We start from the raw sequence: 20,897 nt of genomic DNA, 5'->3' as shown, positions 1-20,897 counted from the left end.
CTGATGAAAGTATCTGCCTTTCCAGTCTGAGATAACACAAATTAAGTATACAAAATTAATCGCAGTCAATACAGCATTATAGCATTGATAATTTAGTCATGTAAGTGCTTGCATAAATAGCGAATTACAAAAGGCAGAATTTTTGGCCATCCACCTGAGTAAGTTACGCTGTTTACCACGACAAGTGAAACAATCGCAATATGAGCCCCAAGGTGGATTGTTCAGGTAGTAGTGGAACGCGATTATTGAATTGTGGTTGTACGACAACGGTGATCGTTTTCTCAAACGTGATTGGCTAATCGCCCGCCGGTGTTACTACTGCTGATGCCGTTATCGGCGGATCTTGATAAGCTACAAAGCCAAGATGAAAACTTATTCATGATAGATAAAACAGATAATATTCCGTAAAATAAGCTGAAATTTCAAATACAAGGATACAACATCGTCATAGGGGTGCCAGGGTTCAAGTTGACACGGAAAAAATCATGAGCGTATCTGCCTTTGACGGCGCGCGTATCCATCGCTGATGTAGCATTTTCTGTAATATCATAGTGAATTATTTCTGTCGATCTGGCATTCTGTATGTCTGCAGCATTGGTTATGTCAAAGCAATTTGTATTTAGGACTTTATGATGGAGCATGGCTCTTTCAAAGAGGCGAATGGTTACATTTTATCCTATTCAAGACATTCATCTCACGACGTAAAATGCATCGTTCAGAAACGTGACTTCTGCCGTTCACAGACAAAAGGTGAATATATATCATTTGTTCTCGGCATTTCCAGAGTGCTTTTAACAGCACAGAGTGAATGAAAAGGAGAAAGTATAAAAATTACATTTGCGTGTCTTCGTACACTAGAAAAAATTGCCAGTTGGAAAAATGGAGAAACCATTATATTTAAGTTTTCGTGTGACAGTCGCCGTCATTACCAAAATAATGGCATTTTCGCACGATTGTCAGCATTGGGTGATTTTCTGACGGCATTGACTAAGTATATTTTGCGAAACTTTAATACAGGCCGCGAACACACCATAGCGAAATCTTACTTTTGTGGAGTTCTGTAAAATAAATTAGGCACAGCTGCGTCGAGTCACAGATAGTTAGTTATCAAAATTTTCTTGGACGAAGTCGAATCTTCACGATGAAAAATACCTTTGTGTGATGCATTGTGTTGCGTTGTGTAGTTTACATTGTTAAAAATACTCATTTGCAAGAGATAGCGCATACCGTGACGCCCTCTACCAGTTGAGTGTGGAGAATGTTAATCCTCACGTACTGAGTAAATAGAAAAACTACCAATCTTTGTTCGAAATGGTCTCTCTCTCTCTCTCTCTCTCTCTCTCTCTCTCTCTCTCTCTCTCTCTCTCTCTCTCTCTCTCTCTCTCTCTCTCTCTGCATTTGTCTATGAAACGCTCCGTTCGTTCAAATTTGACCTGCTTTAGTATAATCGTTTATCATTACTCCGGCACGAATTGATCACGAATCAGCTACGATATGCGGACAGCAAACAAACACCGAAACCTTGTTATAATGAGAGAAAGATAAAACGAGAAACCATTTCCTTCTCAATGACTTCTGTAAACAGATGATGACGTCGACAATGTACCAATTATGAAATATGTATAGACATGGAGGCCAAAAACAATTGATGTAGACCAAAGGACAGAGGCTAATAAGAGTATACGACCCCCGGCTGTGTACTGACGAACGTCAGTTTCTCGTAATTATCTACAAATAAACTACTTCAATAATTTAATGTCTTCTAAAATTTCCAGTGGTGAGCAGATCTCATCTGGAAAGTTTGATCAAAGCGTTAGATTTGAGGTGTAATTTGACGTCCTTGCAGAAAATTGAGAGACGGGCGCATGGGGTTGTTTTTTGTTTGTGTTAATTGAACTGACAAGTTTCATCTTGAGATCGTAAATTTTCAAAACTGCGTCAGAGTCAAGGATATGCCTGATAAATTAAGAATCTCGCGAGATCCGTGTTGTTTGCGCTCTATGTGTGCACCACGAGGCCCTCCCTGCTAGCGCAGCAGTCGACGTTGACAAGAAACTTTGCTAATGAAAAGCGCCCTGAAAAACGATCGGTTTCAGCTTTCCACGTGAATGCTGCCTGTAATTTCTCCTTTTTATCTTGCAGACGATAGGCTCAATGTTAAAAAAAATAATTTGAAATATTCATTAATGTATTCTCCACGCATACACAAAATCAATTTCCGATCATGCAATAATACTACCGTGTGCAAACCACGATTTAGTCCTCTACGGGAAGTACATTTGAACTCCGGCGCCTGGTTGCGTCAAACAGTGTTTGGATATCGGAATTAAAAACGAATGACATATTTGCGCGTTCTCTAGGTCAATGTCAAAACATCCGGTTTTTTGAATTCTGAAGAGGAAATTAACTCAGTGTATTTACTTCCTAAATTCTTTTGCACATGTGAACGACTAATATCAATCTGCCAGTTCCTGTACCTCAGGGCTGTTCTCTGTATATGATTGACGTTTCCCGGTAGAACTTGTCAAAACCATGTGATATGCTACCAACGTTGAAATGCAAAGATTTACATCAACTCTCAGAATTGCTTGACCACTCACACTACATTGACACAACGCGACTATCAATCTGTTAGTGGCTGCCCTATTCGTATCATTCTCGCTGAATCTCTGTCCCCGTGTGCGTCTCTGCCTGCAGCCTTCTTCCCCTGTCTCTGCACACGGTCTACGTCTCTCACTTTACATCTGCCCAAGTGCCTTCTCTTTAAGGCAGTATGCGCCTCGAAAGTGAATGACTTAAAACTTTTGCTCAAACTTTCCTGGATGAAGCTTTTAACCGTTCTCTTACCAAATCATCAAATCGGGGGTCACGATGCAAATTTTGGAACTAGCAAAACAAATTACCCAACATTTTGCGATATGAAATTCAAAATAGCCGCCATTCCTGTGTTAACTTTATGGAGGGAAATACAATTTTGGATTTTTTGAAAAACTAAGCCAGGGAAAGTTTTTCTTTCTCCAAGAGCTTGAAAATGAGCCCCCACAAGTGGTAGATCAGAATAGAATTGTAGTAAATCGAGAGTCCGACTATCTGTCCCCGAGGTGCCTTCTACCTTAACTAGACTTCTTTCTGCATCTTTGTGTCACTATTTCTCTCTATTCACTCGTAATTTTCTAACTCTCTATCAAGCTTTGTGTGCCTGTCTATCAGTGGGTCATCTTCTTTCTGCTTGTAGTAACTTTCCATGACAACCAGACAGGGTTAATATATGTTTGTCAGTCTGTCTTTCTATCCATCTATCCATCTATCTTTCTGTTTGTCTGTCTGTCTATCTATCTATCTATCTACCTATATATTTATCTTTCTATCTATCTCAGTACTCAGACTACTGTTTTTATAAACCAATCCTATACCATCGCACATCTGCATGTATTTCCGCTCTAATCAACTCGATCAACAACTCTGTCACAGTGTGTATTAAGGCATTGTCATCCATACGTACACAATTATCCTAGTAGGATCGAAAGTTCTGATTTTACCGGAAGCAATAGATGAAAGGCAAGACGTGTATACTTGAGTGTGAAGGTAGAAATATATGCCCGGCAACTGTTGCCAGGATGCAAAGCAAGGTTTGTGATGAAAACGTTTGACGCGTGGAATGCAGCGAGAGCGAAAGAGATTAGCAGCAGCTATCGACGTAAGCTTTGATTGACAGGTCAGAGCGCCACATGGCGTCAAAGCGACGCGCACAGAGCGCGGGTTTTTACCGGTGGTAGATTTGTTCTTCTATCAGTTGACATGTGCAGACGACACACTAACTGTCGTTCATTACAGGGCGCCTTTTTTTCTCTCTTGCGAACGGACGGCTACCCTGCTTTCAGAAGCCTGGATTCCAACAGATAACATTCGGTAAATGCCTAATATGCCTTACATGCTTCACCTCTCATTTTTCAAAGACTATAGGACACGCTCAAATCGAATTTAAGCTCTAAACTCTCACGATACTACGTTTGTTTGTTTTCCAGAGCTCAAACCAGAGGGAAACAGGATACAACTGCAGTACTTAAGACCTTAATGGCACATTTATCCCGTACGCAGTAATTATTCGAAACTATCGGCATTTCACTTCAGAACGGTAAGAGGCAATTTTGTCGTTTGCATTTTCCCCGTACCTGTGCGGTTTTTTTTCTGCTTTATTTGGCGCGCTTTAGTCAAGGCATCGTGATTTATTTTATGTGCTCACGCCAGTAATATGGTCTTCCATCGCCCCTAGTGGGTCTCATGGACCATTTTGTACATATTTAGTACATGTATCGATGGCGTGACTGTGAATAGCACCAGAGCGCGAAATTTATCGTATAAACCAATCTAGACATGTAGAGACTGTGAACATAGGGGACGTGTGTTTATCTAGCGATGACGGGCGGTACAGAAATTTAAAGCCATCGACCATCTGACGTTGTGTGATTATCCATATATACAGTATGCCAAAACATACGGAAAGTGGAATTTATATTCGAGATAAATACTGATGTTGCATGGGGCAATCGGAAAGATAGTGTCGATTATTATGTCTTGTATCTATCGTCATTCAAATGGCTTCTCAGAGAGAGAGAGAGAGAGAGAGAGAGAGAGAGAGAGAGAGAAGAGAGAGAGAGAGAGAGAGAGAGAGAGAGAGATTTCTAATGTGGTGTTGATGGTAGAGAAAATTCACACAATTGTATTTGATTTGGTCGTCTGTTCACAGCGATTAGCGGACAAGAGAAAGTACTTACCACCAGAAGCTAAGTGGGGCGAGTTGTCGAAATACATTAAGATATCGTTGTTAGCTGGTGACTGCAAACAGTCGTTGGTATTTAGGACATCAGCGTAATATCTTTTTCAAGCAGAGTATTTAGGATGGGTCGTGAGAGTTTAATTGGATATGTATGTTAATGTACCAACCGGCTGCAAATCATCCTTATTGGCAGTGGGGACAACGTACAGACATTGGGAATTTCACATTAAAAATATGTTTGTAACTCAATCATATACCAAAACACTAAAACACGACGCAGACGCGATTTGCGTTTAGGGGTTTAGTGTCCCTCCGCGCTCCGTCCAGTAATGGGCTCAGTAAATTAGCTTTCCGGTATCGACCCTGTCTTCTCCGTCAGTCTTAATTGTTATTGTGCCAAATCCGCTAATCCTAAGAGGTAGGCGTGGATTAACTTTATGATTTCGCGACTATCCAGGTCGTAAAACAGTCTCTACAGATCATAGACCTATAGAACCCGTAATGGTTATTCCAGGGTGGCCATTTCCTAACTTCGTTTTTCGTGCTGTTCCCAGAAAATAGTGCTGTACTCGTCAAGTGGTCACGAGCCAGCCTTGAACAAAGCAATGCAACTTAAATACAGGCAGCCAGGAGTGCAGCGGATGGACAATGTGCACGGCAAGAGGCACACTTAAAAATAACCCGGCTTTTGTTAATTGAAAATTGCGAACAACCAGTTGATGACCGTAACAGGGTATGACAAAGGATGTACCTTTTTACGACGTGTATCAAGTTCTCCTACGATTGCTGTATCCATGTTGTCAAACACCATTTTGTTTATTCTTTTATTTGTTTTTTTTTTGTTTGTGTCTTTGTTGGCTTGTTTACTGTCCCGTCTTAAAGGTGCGTGTGTGCTATGATTAAAGTGGAACACTCTAGATTCGCAAAAAGATGAATGCACAAACGGACAATTTGTCTTTTTCCTTTGAACTGAAAATCGTCCGAATCTATCAACCTATCGTTAATCACGAGGTCTTGGACACGTGATTTGTAAAGCCTAAAGGTCGTTGAACTGTTCAATGATAGGAAATTAACTTCTCTAAGTCAAACCATAATCCTCAGTAACTCCCTTCTTCGGATTTTTTCAAAGATTCTTTTACTCCGTATCTTTCACTCGACAAAACAAATCCTATCTCCTTTCACACTCCTTGGCTTCATCAAGCAAATGCTTCCTTTACAGCGACTCTGTATTCAGAATTCTATTCTTTGGGCGCTGTAAAGGCCAGGTACCACACAAAGGTTAGATTTTCCCGCCCAAATGAGCAGATATTACTACCTTCATAAAAAGCGACAAAAAGGGAATTCAGTGGCCTGCAATTTGTAGCGAGAATTCGATAACCACCAATCCTTTTTCTTTCATAATTAGGTTTGTTAATGAGCGACAAAAACGGGCGGCTGGATCGCTGCAGTCGAATTTTTGAAAAAAATGGGCGTCTTAAGGTAGTATGCGACTCGAAAATGAAAGACTTAAACTTTTGCTCAAACTTTCCTGAATGAAACTTTCAACCATTCTCTTATCAAATCAACAATAAAAATTGGGGATCACCATGCAAAGTTTGGTACTAACGAAACAAATTACCCAACATTTTGCGATATTTGAAATTCAAAATGGCCACCATTCCTGTAATAACTCTATGGAGGGAAAATTTAATTTTGAATTTTCGAAAAAATAAGCCAATGTAAGGTTTTTTCTTTCTCCAAGAGCTTTAAAATGAGCCCACATAAGTGGTAGATCAGAAAAAAATTGTAAAAATTTGAGAGTCTCACTATCTGTCCCCGAGGCTCGTTCTACCTTAAAACATTTAATGGTGTAATAAGATGCACCGGTTAATACAGTGTCGCAATTCTTCAATATTTACTGTGTGTGTCTCAGCTGTAATTATTTCAGACTGTTTTCCTTAAATATTTCAGGGAATAAACTGATTTTCGTCGTCCTCTCTCTGAAGTATACGCTGACAAACAAAGTAATACGTCTTGCAAACACGAAGCATTAGGTAAAATATATGCATTATTATTGTTGACAAACGAATTCTGACCCGAAGAAAGATACAGTTTTAAACGACAATATCGGGCACTGTCGATATGTGTTGAAAAAAATTAACTAAGCATTTACTCGACATAATTTTTGGAGCTGAAGAAATGTGTGTAATTTACAGAGCGAACACAAAAATTTAGAAGTACGTCAAAAGTAAGAACCTACGAAGATCATAATTTGATTTTTACAAGTAAATCAACTGTTTCGACTGGTTTTTTGGTAGTTATGAAAAGTTTGTAGGTGGACACGCATGTGCAGTTGTTACTCAGAACGATGTGAATAACTTACTAGTATTCCATTAGAGCAGTGATGACATGTGTCTGTCGCTGTATCCTCTTTGTATGTCCTTTTTTATCTGCACCTGTTCGCTCTGAGATTTTTAAAGAATAATTAGTACCGGCCCATGCGTAGGTTCCCCTGCTATTACTAAATATGAGAGAGAGAGAGACAGACAGAGACAGACAGACAGACAGACAGACAAAGGGACAAATAGAGTTTTTTGGGGCCTTTAGCAAAGCAACAGGATCAAAGAAGGAAGTTTTCGGCGTTCTTGGCGATGTTAAGTGAGCCATTGTGTGGTAACAGGAGGCCTTACATATAAGCTTTACACCAATCAAATATGACACAACCTGGGGTAAAGCTGTTCAGTGAATGCATACACACTATAGCAAACGTTGTGCGAGATTTTCCGGTGGTGCCACAACCCAACGCAGTCATGTTCAAAACTTGTCAAGTTATGCGCCTGTAGGGACAGATAACGGACCCTCATCTTTATTTCATTCATGCTTCTGAAGATATGGATTCATTTTAATGAATTACGAAAGTGATTTTGTATTGAAATCGAGACTAATTTTATTCCTCAATAAAGCAAACAAAGGGAAAGGAGGCCATTTTGGATTTCGAATTTTGATAAATTATGTGTAACTTGGTACCAAAATTTGAGTGGTAAACAGTAACTTTTTTGAACTAGGGACGAGCGACTATAATTTAAATTTCCTTCACGAAAGTTTGAACTAAGTCTGAAAACTTTCACTGTCGCAGCGTGTGTTTTTTAGTACCTTGTAGCTACTGAGAATTGCCATCAACATTAACACGGAGAGCACTGCCTTGTTCAATTTTTATCAACGTTCCATCGGTTACTACGCCCAAGCAGATAATTTTAGTTACGCCGTGCCACACAGTGTGACTAAATATGGGGCGAGAAGTCGGTGGCAATGTTTCTCATTTTCTTTTGACAATCGTGGCACAACGTTCGCACTACTGAACAAATTTCTTTCAACATTGCGGCGGCAAAAGCATTTATGCAGGGCATTCGGCGACGAAAACGACCGGTCTACATTTGGAGTGAGGCTTTGTGTTCCGTCGTGGAAAGGGTATTCTCTATTGATGGAGAACTGCACTGTCGGCTCCCGAGACACATTTCAAAACGTCTTGAGCACGTACGCGTGGCTACTTCGTGGTCATAGAATTTAGCGTTGAATGTGTCTTCATTAAACCGCGTAGCCCACGAAATGTTTTTCATCTCCAACACCGCATGATGCCGACAAAGCGCCGTTATTCGGCCTGTTTATGGAACTGTGTGATGCTGTGTTAGGGCGTGTGTTTCAATATATTCCCGGTGCGATCAGTTGTTATTACCAACACGAGCGACTGGTAACAAGAATCAGTCTCTCTCCCCTCCATCCCTCCTTCTCTCTCTCTCTCTCTCTCTCTCTCTCTCTCTCTCTCTCTCTCTCTCTCTCTCTCTCTCTCTCTCTCTCTCTCAGCCCACATGTCTCACCACAAAACTGTCATTTTTCCTTCATTTCCTTTCCTTTATTGCCCCCAAACTGAGCAACACATATATTAAGAACTATGCGGAAATTATATCGAGAAATTCGACGGCTATACTTACACGTATACCACGCCATTTGTTAGATGAGCCGGGGGGAAAACGCTTTATATGAATTCCAGGTGTCTCTTTGAAAACCCTACTGACGGCAAGATTACAATATAGCTGGAGGAGAAGTTTAGGTAAATGATAGTTTAAATGGGAAGGGGTTAACGAGTGCGACTAAGTAAATCCTGCGATATCAGCATTTGAGATGTTATATGATCATGATTTGAGAGACAGCCATCCGAGCGTCAGAAGATGGCGTGTCGTTTGCGTAAGGGCGTAAATATCTCGCAAATTGCTCTGTCGAGATATCATTGGTATTTATGCCATGCAGTTTTATGAGTCGACGTCACGCATGCGCCTTTTAAAAGAACGGCGCAGACTAAATATTGCGGGTCCTGTACCCCTGGGACTAACACAGGTTGGACAGTGTCAATGCTATATCGATTAAAGACACTTTAAGGGGCTTACAATATGCAAGCCAGGTCCGGTCCGTTATTACTACCGTGAAGGTGAGAACCAGGTGATTTACGCCGCTAAGATTCTCAGTGATTCTGGCGGAGTCCATTTGCATTCTGTCTCATTCATCTTCCTTTATTTCAGGTAATGCCTGAACAAATGACATTTTGGAGAGATGCGTCTTTCAAAGTATGTATCAGTAATTATGACCTGAAGTGTATGTACGCTCGTCTACAAATTCATCCATGGCAAGCCTTTAATCCAGCCATATCCCTGTCGCTTCCCAATATGCTCTCAAGCTGTACATCAATGAAAAATTATTTTTTCTGTAAATCTTTATAAAAACAAATTTGCCTGTGCATCTCTCTCTCTCTCTCTCTCTCTCTCTCTCTCTCTCTCTCTCTCTCTCTCTCTCTCTCTCTCTCTCTCTCTCTCATATGTCTGCTTATTTAAGTAAAATGAGACATATTAGCCTAAACGTCAATATACGTGGGCTTACTTACCGCAGAGCACACCTGGTGGACATTTTCACTCCACTAATAGATCTTCAGTTTCATTTGAATAACTAACATTGCCTCGTTGTCATGACAACTTCCCAGCACTGTTAAGAAACCTTAGTCCGGAAAGAGTCATCCAAGAATATTGATACAAATCAAGGCATTACTTTGATTCCCTGAAATTCCTTGAAACGGTCTATCCACCGCCAACTTTCCGTTGTTCAGTGTAACAAGACCCTTGAAGATTAGAAGTAAAAGTGTTTGTCGCGATCATTAATTTTGCATATTGCGGTATCTTCCAGCGGAGGCATTAAAAGATGTTTCTGTATAGACTGGCATGCATAAATTATAAGTGGAAGATTAACTTGCAGGAGCCGCTAAAGTAGGATCTTTGTGTTTTCAAATTATTGTTACAGTAATGTGGTCAGAAGAAGATACACTGTGTCAGCGTGTCAGACAAGATTACAATGAATATTATTTCATTTCATGTCGCGTTTCGCTCTGTCAACAATAGTCTTCCAAACACGCGTAAATGTATCGCTTTGCTCGGTTCATTTTTATCCACGCTAGGGCAAAATGCTACCGTTTTGTGCGTGTTGGAATGGCCTTTCCTGGCCTTTTAAGGTAGAATGCGCCTTGGGGACAGATATTCGGGCTCTCAAACTTTTACAATTCTTTTCTCATCTAGTACTTGCGGGGGTTCATTTTAAAGCTTTTAATGTAAGAAAACTTTTCACCGACTTAGTTTTTCGAAGATTGAAAATTTTATTTTTCTCTATAGAGTTAACACAGGGATGGCGGCCATTTTGAATTTCCAATATCGGTAAAAATGTTTCTCTAATATCAAAATTTTCACGGTGACCTCCGATTTTTATTCTAAATTTTGAAACAATGGTTGAAAGATTCCTTGAGGAAATTTTGAGCAAAAGTTTAAATCGTTCACTTTCGAGGCGTATACTACCTTAAAATCGTTTCGTTGCGGTGTTAAGCTTTTGGGCGATGTTTAGGCATGCTCTTAAATATATGTATGCGACACTTACCTGGGACACCGGCCACAGATGTTTAAACAACAGCTCTGGGCAGTGTCAGTGTAAGGTCACTCAAATGCATTTGGAGAGATTGTAGGCCAGGAAAAGATAGACTTCTTGTGTCCAGTCCTCTCAAATATCACGTGAACTTCACAATCATCTTGGCATGAGTTGAAAAGGCTATTTGTTCATTGAGTAAAGGATGAAAAAGACAGGGAGCTGAATTCTTTCGCAACAAGATTTCGTTTTATCAAGTTCCCGTAGACTGGCAAACGTGGACACCAATCACACAAGAAGTCACGACATTCTATTTTCATACAAATATATAACGGTAGGCAGATTCGATACCGAGGTTGGCGTGCCGTTGGCAACAGTACAGTGCCACTTTGCCAAATTAGATTTGAGTTTTCAATTTGTCGTGGTGACAATTTGGAAAAACGACAACTAAAATTGGTTGGTTTCAGAGCATGTTATATTTCCATGCCGATGACCTTCTTTGACCTGACTCCTTTATTTACACGAGACCGTATGTTCCCCAGCGACTCAACAAAGACCATTTAATAACTCTATCTTGTGTGTTTGCATTCTTCATGAAAACGGAACCCGTTCTGATGCACTGAATTATTCAAACTCCGCTGGACGATTGTTTGTAATACGCTCTTCCTTTGTGTATTTTATGTGCACCTGTTCACATTCGAATTGAATTAATTAAAACCACATACCAATTTATACGATATGACACAGTCCCTCCACCTACAGAGGGATTGTGGATATGTTTACAAAGTATACAGACGCGCAAACACCGGGTATTGTCGTTAAATAGTGATTATTATTTCATACCAGTATATTGAAGGTGGAAATACAGCGATCTGGTTGGTTGAGACGCGAAAAGAACCGTGGTATATTGGCGATATACCACGGCTGGCATACGCGCGAGCTCTCAGCTTGAGCAAAATTCCTTTTATGACGTTCCACGCCAGATTTTCAATATACTGTTATGATATAATAGCAATAAATCACACCCAGCGACGGTGGACCAGTTCACGACATATATGCACTCGCTATCGCTCGTGCATATATGTCGTGAAATGGTTAAAATCTGCAACTAATTCGAAAGAATTGGATCTTCCTGTTGTTCAAACTTCTCAAAAGTGTATGGTGCCCGATGTCTGAATGTTGCAATATTAAAAATTACTCGTAAACACAAGTGTATAACTTACAAAGAAAAACAGATGAGCTTACATTTGCAGATTAAACCGATATTACTTCACTATTCAATTATCCCCAATTAGTTCCAATCGTGCTTATTCAATTTCAAAGTAGCACAACGGAGCTAAAATATTCATTATTGCTAGAGAAAGACCCGTTCGGATGGTAAGAAATTGTTTTGAGAGAATTTTTTTTCTATTGAAAACGATTTTAGGGTCGAAGCCAGTCGCACCAATGAAATTTTGGAGAGGCAAAGATAAGTAACCGCTTGCATCTAAACCTATGTATACCTACGTTCCCAAACTTTTGCAAAAAACTATTTTGAAGGTTTTTCTTGCCCTTTTCATAAAAGCTGTGTAGCTTATGGCCCACTCGGATGAAATGTAACGACACGCAGTGTAGACCGAAAGATAACGTGGCTATGGACTAAAATTTTATTAGCAGCAATAATTCAGACTTTGCACGATAGTCGCTGTAGCCGAGAACAAACATCTGTCAAAATAAGCATATAGTTATTGTGTCATTCAATAGTACTGATCCTTAAATCATAACAGCGAACAGCTGTTTTCGTCTATTTCTCTTTTTTCGCATTTAGCTCACATCCGCGCTTGCTCCCATGACAACGCGTCTAGCTTGCGTTTGTCGAGAGCCAGTTGTTCACGACGACAATCTTTGTGCCTGTTCAATAGATGTGTGGAATCAAGAGCGGTCACATTATGATAAGTTTTTCAGTGGAAATATTAAAGTAGGAAAAAGGACATGTGAGTCCTGACTTAAAACGATTGCCTTGCGAGTTGACTTTTGCTCCGCAAGGGCGCGCTAATTCCGTGAGTACTTCGCATGAAGCGGAAGGAATGTGATGATGTATCGCAGAGGGCAGATAACGTCAATAGAGGTCATTCACCTTATGATCCCTGCAGCATACGTTACATGACATTGAAGCTGCGAATCGGAAGGTGGACGAATGAAAGTTTACCTTTGCGGATGTGTACGCTAGTAGAAGTTTGGGTCCATGAGATGATCGATCCCCGAGACTGGACGAACAGAAAAGCTATAGATACTTAGACACTTGACGAAGAAATGGCGGGTCACACAGAAAAAAACGACAGCAAGGCAGACATTTAGACAGCTAGACTCTAACAGAATCGGCGACAGACTTGGATAGATAGAGAGAATGATATGTAGTCTACTGTATTTATTTCATGAAAAACGAAAATTGTAAACCCAAAACAGAGAGATTCACTTAATGAAAGCATTAGGAGTCAACAGCCAGGTCATATGGTCATGTAGCTATATCTTCAATAACCATAGTGACAGACGACGAGACAGACAGACAGGCAAATGTTACGTCGGACAGAAAACACTCGAATTGACTGATACGTTTACCGATGGAGATAGACAAACAGACATATCGGAAAACAGGCTGCAGACGACACGAATGAGCTGTAACGTAACATGTCCTTGACATGAGTGTGCGGGGAGAGAGAGAGAGAGAGAGAGAGAGAGAGAGAGAGAGAGAGAGAGAGAGAGAGAGAGAGAGAGAGAGAGAGAGAGAGAGAGAGAGAGAGAGAGAGAGAGAGAGAGAGAGAGAGAGAGAGAGAGAGAGACAGAGAGACAGACAGACAGACAGACAGACAGACAGACAGACAGAGAGTCAGAGATAGAGACAGACAGACAGACGGACAGACGGACAGAAAAAAGGGGACAGTGAAACAGACTGCACGGGTTACATTTGGGCTGAGGAAATGAAACATTGGCCAACACAGCGTAGACCAGATTGGTCTGATTCGATATTGCCGTGCTTTCTATCCACGACGAAATATCTCATGTCGTCTAATGTAAACGTCACCGAAAACCTTACCTGAAACGCACTCGCCCGTAGCAACGCTGAACAATGATATCGCGCGCATTTAAAAGCGGCAAAAATTACTCTCAAAGAACTATCACACTTGCGTTGTAGGAAGATTTGCCTCTGATGGAACTCATTGCTTGTAACATTGCTTTTCTACAAGTGCTAATTTGATAGACACAGCTAATCAGACGTGTGAACACAGCAGTGCCGCGGGGGAATAGCTTTCTTCAAAGGCGCTCTCGGCGGATTAATTCAACCAATATTTGGATTAACGCGACAAATTGTCGGCCTGACGTGGCATGATGTGTTTATTTATGACCGAGTAGCAAAATATGTTAACGGCTACTAGTATTATGCGCTGCCAACGATTTAATAATCTCTATAACACCTTACTTTTCATAACCGTCAGAACGTGACCGATGTAGGGGCCTAGTCAATTAAACCAGTCGCCCATGAACACTTAAACCAAATATAGAAGGAGTGATTAACTTGGAGTGTTGTCTAATCACGGCTTTCTAGGGAATATCTCGACAACATCTCTTTAAGTATTTTTTTTTCCTGCAAAGTCATCGAGCCGACACACATCGACAAAACTAAGATGATCTCGTACGAGCAAGATAGCAAACCTTAAGGTAGTATGCGCCTCGAAAGTGAAAGACTTAAACTTTTGCTAAAACTTTCCATAAGGAATCTTTCAACCATTCTTTTTCAAAATTAGGAGTAAAAATCAGGGGTCACCGTGCAATTTTTAGTACTAAAGAAACAAATTACCCAAGAGTTACCAATATTTAAAATTCAAAATGGCCGCCACCCCTGTGTTAACTCTATGGAGAAAATATAATCGCAGTGACAGCTATGACTAAGACGGTGAAAGTTTTTGTTTTTCTCCAAGGGCTTAAAAAGGAGCCCCCACAAGTGGTAGATAAGAAAGAAATACTAAAAGTTTAAGAGCCCGAATATCTGTGCCCGAGGTGCGATCTATCTTAAGACAATCGTATGCATCAAAATTGGGGAAATATGGCGGAATAAAAATGCATTTCTGGAATTTGCGCAATATGACCTGATAAATTCAGTAATATAATGCACTTCTGGTGAACTTTGACAGGCTATTGACTGTGCCTCTTCGACACAATCGTTGTTTTCCAGTGTGCAAAATGGGCCTCGAAGACACTGACTCCCTTTGAAATCGTTTTGTCCCGAAGCCACTTTGCAACCCTTTTTTGTCTAATAGCAGGAAATGAGTAAGCGTCATTTACAGTCAGACGACACACTGAAAAGTGCTTCGACGTGTAAATAGCAACAGGGGACTATTTTTTGACGGTTTGGAAAATTATGCATTATTTTGCATCACTGAACAGGACAGCGATGTTTCAAAACGTGCTCAGCCGTTAAAATGTAAAAGCCAAATATGTGTTGCAGGTCACGGGGTCAGAAATATGACAGTTTTCGGCTATTATGGTTTGTGAATATCACCGTATGCGTAGTAATTGGCATTTTGAGGAGGTTGCGCGTAGCGTGTACATCCATATGTTTGATATGCATCGCTGGCTTTCCAGTTACAGGTGACGTCATATATCGCTACGCGTGTTCCATTTGCGTCCGCTATCACGGTTGGAAGCGCTCCGTTCAGTTTGCAATCTTTTCCGCCAAACTTGCTATTACTTGCGCTCAACGTTGGCGCAAAATCCACTTTCCGTGTTTTCCACTTTTGTTCCGATTTACGCCCAAACACGATTTTTGAAGGTGCGTTAGTTATTACATTGTTACATCGAACGGAAACTTTGCCGTGCCATAAAATATTAAACGTGCCTGTTCGCTGCAATTTCCACTAACGCCTTCTCTCAGGACGCCCATTGGTGCAGACAGAATGTGAAAGTTTTGAAACTTTTGAAAATTAGAATATGACGTCAAAGACACGAAAGGGTGAAGTCATATGCACTTCGTATAATGTCAGCAACAGTCATGCGCGGACTGGTATTACTTCTTCACCTCCTCGTCTCCATTTTGTTAATTTGTTTGCTTTTTCCTTCCTCTTGTACTGTTAGCAAATAAGTCTTTATTGTGGTCGTGTTGAGATCACAAAATTATGAACTCCGTGAAGTGCATTTGAAGAACGGCTGATGAGTAATCCGAAGCAGAAACATTTTGAATTCTTTTCCCTATGTGACATACGAAAGAGGTCAAAGGTCAGTTCACTTCAGTGAGAAATTCCTGAGCAGAGCGATGATTGGTGATTGGTTTACAGTTATGTACAGTTAGCGTTTTTGTAATTTCTTCGCTGTATGGAATCGCCGGAATGAAGTTTTGATATTTCTATCACGCCTAATTGACCGTTTTGCGGTAGTGCAAATGTGTTACACGCGGACCCTGAATATCTCATCAACAACTCAATTTTCTTTACACTTTATCGTTTGGTGTCAGATTTTGGGGGTGCGTGTGGCTACAGTCGTAAAATCGTAAGAATATGAACCCTTGAGCGCCAAAGTCAACAATTGTCGCCAATATAAAATGTACCCAAGTCAATTTTTTCACATTTTTGCCAAAATTTTGATGAAAACTTGTAGCCAATGAAATATGACGTCCATAACCAAGAATACAGAAAATTCTTAAAAATTGTTAAATTGTTGCACTAAAATTTTGGTGGGAAAATAGCAGCATTCAAAGGGTTAAATATTGCAGTAAGACAGCCAAAAGACTGTTCCAGAAATGCTTCGGCAAAAGGGGGAACTTGTTAAAAGTCTGAACAACTAGCGGACGATCGACCGTATAGCAGTGCAAACAAACAAACAATACTGATTTACGCCAGTGACGTAACGTAAGGAAAGTTGCCATCCGGGGTTACTTATTTCGTTTAACACTCAAGCATTAGTTGACGTCTGTCTGCATGTTTCTGATTCATAATGTGAAACTTCTTCCATAACAAAATTCCGGTATCAACGAGAAAAAAATACATCTGAAGGGAATTTGCATACCATGCAAATGAGGTAGTCTTGAGCAGGCAACTCATGTTCATCAGGTATCAGTTTGAAAAATGAAATAAACTATAGATCGCTGTTCGCACCGAATGACGATGGAGAGGTAGAAACCTTTCGCTGCGTGGTCTTCAATAGGAACGTCAACATGTGAACATATCCTCTTAATATTACATATATATTACATGTCCAACTGATGATTTCCCCCTTGTTTATCTGTGAATACATTTCATGAATAGTTTGTTGTCCATAAATCTCTTGCACCTTCTTGTTTCCTTTAAGTTGGAGTTGTGAGCGATGCGCATGTGAGTGTGGTTTATCGTCGTATGTGCTTCAGTATCCTCCACAGGGGGTTTTTGGGACGGGCCAACCCTCTGCTTTTTTGCAGCTATCTATTCATATGTTCATGACAATACACAATACGAGAAAACATTGTCACAGCAAAATGATATGCAAATTATGCATTGTTATGTAAATTATGCAAACACTCCGCTGATAAGCGTTCTCCGGGGCGAGTTTCGACAAACCAGCCTTACTTGCTCTGCAACATCTGTAGACAATGCTGATCGTTATTCAATGTCTATTTTAGGACATATATAAATTCACGTCAATCATTTATATTAGCCTAATCGGATATTTTGATGATCAGATCGACAACAACTGTGGACTGCTGCCCATCGTGGAAATCATAGATATCACTCCTGTCAGTCATGTCTTTCTATAAGCTTAATCCACCATGGATACATTCCTTTAATACAGCATGGTACCTATCCCTGCATACCCACAATGCTTTTCGTTCGAATTGCATGATGGGGAATTCCCACATGGCAGACAATTTCCATTAAAAATTGCTGCATTTATAAATAAAACGTACAGAAATGTCGTCAATAAATCACTCCTATCAAAATATCACGGAGCTGGCTCGTAAATCATGGATTTTTTTTCTTATATAGAGATAATCCAAATATTTATCGTGTTAATACACTACAACAAGCGTTTAAAGAAATCAATGACGGGCTATATCATTCTTTTTTATTTCATATTTGCCAGTACTTCTACCATTTCTGCAATTGTCGCTGCATCATGCAGCCGGTCTTTCTTTGAACTCGATATGAACGTGCTCATGACGTTCTGTACAGAACAATATCTCTGTAGCTGGCGGTTGACAGCCGACGGTATTTCAGTAATTTTATTCCATGACGAGACAGATTCACCTATATGATCCACACGTCGATATAATGTAAGTTGTCAACCCTTCGTTTCTATCAAACTTTCTAAGGTACCATCACTTCCTCACGTGAGGTTCATAAATCTGTCCTCTGGGTAATTGCTCTTATGTTTCCCGCCCTCAGTAATAACGATTTTTCCGCTCGGCGCGTGGCCTCTAACATTTTCACGTGCTCAATCCTACTTTTGGTTATAGAATTCCTTAATTTGGATAGATAACAGTCGCCGGGGGCTATGTTGTTAAAATCTTCCTCTACCCAAAAGCACTGACCTCCAAGACTCTAAGTTAACTTTTATCCGGCAGAGATTTTCAAACCTCCACACGGAAAATGGACGCGCGTAGCAACAGGGTTGCCATTTTAATTTTGTTTTGCATCCAACAGAAGTTAATTCCAACATTTCCACTGAGAGTATAATCCGATTAAACGAGCTCTTCCAGAAATTTAATTTCACTGGCGTATTTTCGTCGCAGCGAGGGGCTTTTTGCGCAGAAATCGATCACTGGAGAGCTTTTGCAAAGGGTGGAGGCGCATAGTCTGCCTGATTCGCGCGCGACGGCATGAGATGAGCAAATTTTTGCAGTAGTTCAGTTGCCGACAGCACCACATGAATGGCGCGAATCGATCAATTTTTTGCCTACTGTAGCCGCGTTGGCGACAGTTTTGGCACTCCGGTGTTTGTAACCTTTTGTTCGGTGACGTGGGCAAACGCGTGAATAGCAAATTAAAATGCGTGGTAATATCGCTTGTGTCGGAGGCCTATCTCTCCACTATATCACCTGTTCGGTATTCGCTATAACCATTTGCCGTTCCTATAAATAAGTTTCAACGTGAAAATATATGATCGATCGTGCTGTCGGCAATTTCACTCTTGCAAAAATTCCGGCTCGTCTCTTGCCGTCGCGAGCGCGCGGATATTCAATCAGGCAAGTCATGTTTGCGAGAAGGCTGCCCACGGTTGGTAATAAAACCTAACCATAAGCAACCATTCGATGGCAAAATGATAAAACAATCAACATGCGCACTTCAGATCGGTTTAGTTACTAGTATTTTAGACAACAGTTACATAGGTCATCAGAGTTGTATCTGCTCCAAAACAAAACGCGTTGTCCTGTTTTGGGCGAACTAATTTTGTCCTTCCTGCAATGGCGGAGATTTCTGATTAGAATGTACTATACGCAGTTTTGGTCATAATGTGACGAGATTAAATGAAAGGTCTCAAAAGTGCGATGACATGAGGACTGAAACGTGCAGTTCCACCTGTCACACTGAACTACCCGCCGCCTCGTTATTAGTAACTCGTTATTGGGAGCTTAAAGTCAACCGGTCTGAAATAATGAAGCACACCGCCATTATTTCAAGATTAAGCACAGCTTCTAAAGGTCGAGATTCGTTTTCGCCGTCTTGATATTGCAAGACAGTGACGTCAGATGTAGTCAATGTGGATTGTATTTCTCTCTTTGTGATTCCAGCATTTGAAGTCGTCGAAATTGCCGACTTTGCACATCATTTCTCTACTTTTTGTGTCGTATTTGATTCAGCAGAAAAGAAAGAACTGGTCTTTGATAGTCCAAACTATAGACGCCTTGTTTCGATCTGTCTGTGTGTGCCACAATAAACTGAGCGGGGACTCTTCCGATGACGCAACTTCCGGTAACGTAACTCTGGATGACGTAACTTCCGCTGTGTACAAGAGGTATTACTTTCAAGTAAGCTACCTTCGTCAGACTTGTTACAAAAGATGACTGTCGAACAGGGTAAACTCTCAATGGGAGGATTCGTCGTGATTGTGAAGCCCAACTCTACAAAAAGTGTCTCAGTGATAGAAAGCCTGACTGAACACACAGGTCTGGAAGAGACAGAATTTGAGGGGTTTTTTCCTTTAAAAAATTTCACTGGAAACTTGCATTTTCACTTCTGACTTCATGTTGTCAAGGTAACATCGTCAGGGCTAGGACTTCTTACAACTTTTTATTGGATTGACTTCCCGTACAATGGTACATGTACATCAAATGAAAGCATTAGACTAAGTTTCAGCATGGGGCGGGGGAGTCCATATGTCCATCTGTCTCTGCTTGTTTCCGCCCTGCGATTAAAATTTGAATATCGAAAATACCAGAAGTCTGAGCTCAAATCGTGTTCAAATACTAAGATATATTAAAAGACGTAAAATGTTTGCTTTTATTCTTGTCTAGGCTGAGGCAATTCTAAACCAATTTCGGAAACCGCAGGCAAACATTTGAGATTTTTTTTCCGCGCTGTCGTTGTCATGAAAACGGAAGGCGATGGCATACAACTGTACACCTTATGTATACTGAGGGTTTATCACAGCGGTGATTTTAGGGAAAGAATCCTTGTACACTTCGATAAACCAGGAAATAGACAACATTCTCCGGTGGATCAAAGGAAAAATTGAGATCCGAAAAGCAAAGCTAATTTGATCCCAGTGCCCCTATAAACGTTATCTGCGAAGCTCGTATTGATGTTTCCCGAAAAAAATATAACATGTTGGCATTCGATACAATACTCGGTGTTATTAAATGTACCAGTTAAAAGGAAACCAAGAAATGGAACGAGATACGACAGAGTAAATATATCCTATAGATCAGCGAGTGTGTCCAACCGTTACTTTGTCGGCGACTGTCTAGTTGAAAGTTTGTATATTTACAATTTTACTTTCAAATTGTGTAACTCTCGCAACACTGGCACATTGGTTTAATGTGAGCGCCGTTGTGGGCTCAGTCTCGATTGAGCAAGATTGCTATCGACGCCGTTGGGTTAGCTGATCAAGAAATGAGTAACGGTATTTCAGGGTAATTTTCATCTGCTGTAATTTTTTCAGAAGGGTAAAAACACACGCTGCGTGTCTTCAGATTAGCGCGTTCTCCGGGCAGCTTGTCTCGCTGTCGGGGGGATTAATCAGTGAG

General features: G+C 40.6%; 1 protein-coding gene across 4 annotated transcripts in view; it reads left to right on the top strand.

Moving 5' to 3' along the window:
• The window catches only part of LOC139123660 (growth hormone secretagogue receptor type 1-like), a 191,353-nt gene that overhangs the window by 140,301 nt on the left and 30,155 nt on the right, over positions 1 to 20,897 (top strand). For 3 of the 4 annotated variants that reach the window (XM_070689832.1, XM_070689833.1, XM_070689834.1), the window contains one exon: positions 4,026 to 4,135. The gene's annotated coding sequence lies outside the window, so the exon portion shown is untranslated. Of the gene's footprint in view, positions 1 to 3,791; positions 3,910 to 4,025; positions 4,136 to 20,897 lie in introns of those variants that run through there. The other variant, XM_070689831.1, reaches the window with a different exon arrangement.

The sequence above is a fragment of the Ptychodera flava genome (assembly GCF_041260155.1).
Source record: "Ptychodera flava strain L36383 chromosome 23 unlocalized genomic scaffold, AS_Pfla_20210202 Scaffold_23__1_contigs__length_28996876_pilon, whole genome shotgun sequence".
NCBI lineage: Eukaryota > Metazoa > Hemichordata > Enteropneusta > Ptychoderidae > Ptychodera > Ptychodera flava.
The sequence above is the reverse complement of the archived record's forward strand: the minus strand, read 5'-3'. Positions and strand labels throughout refer to the sequence as shown.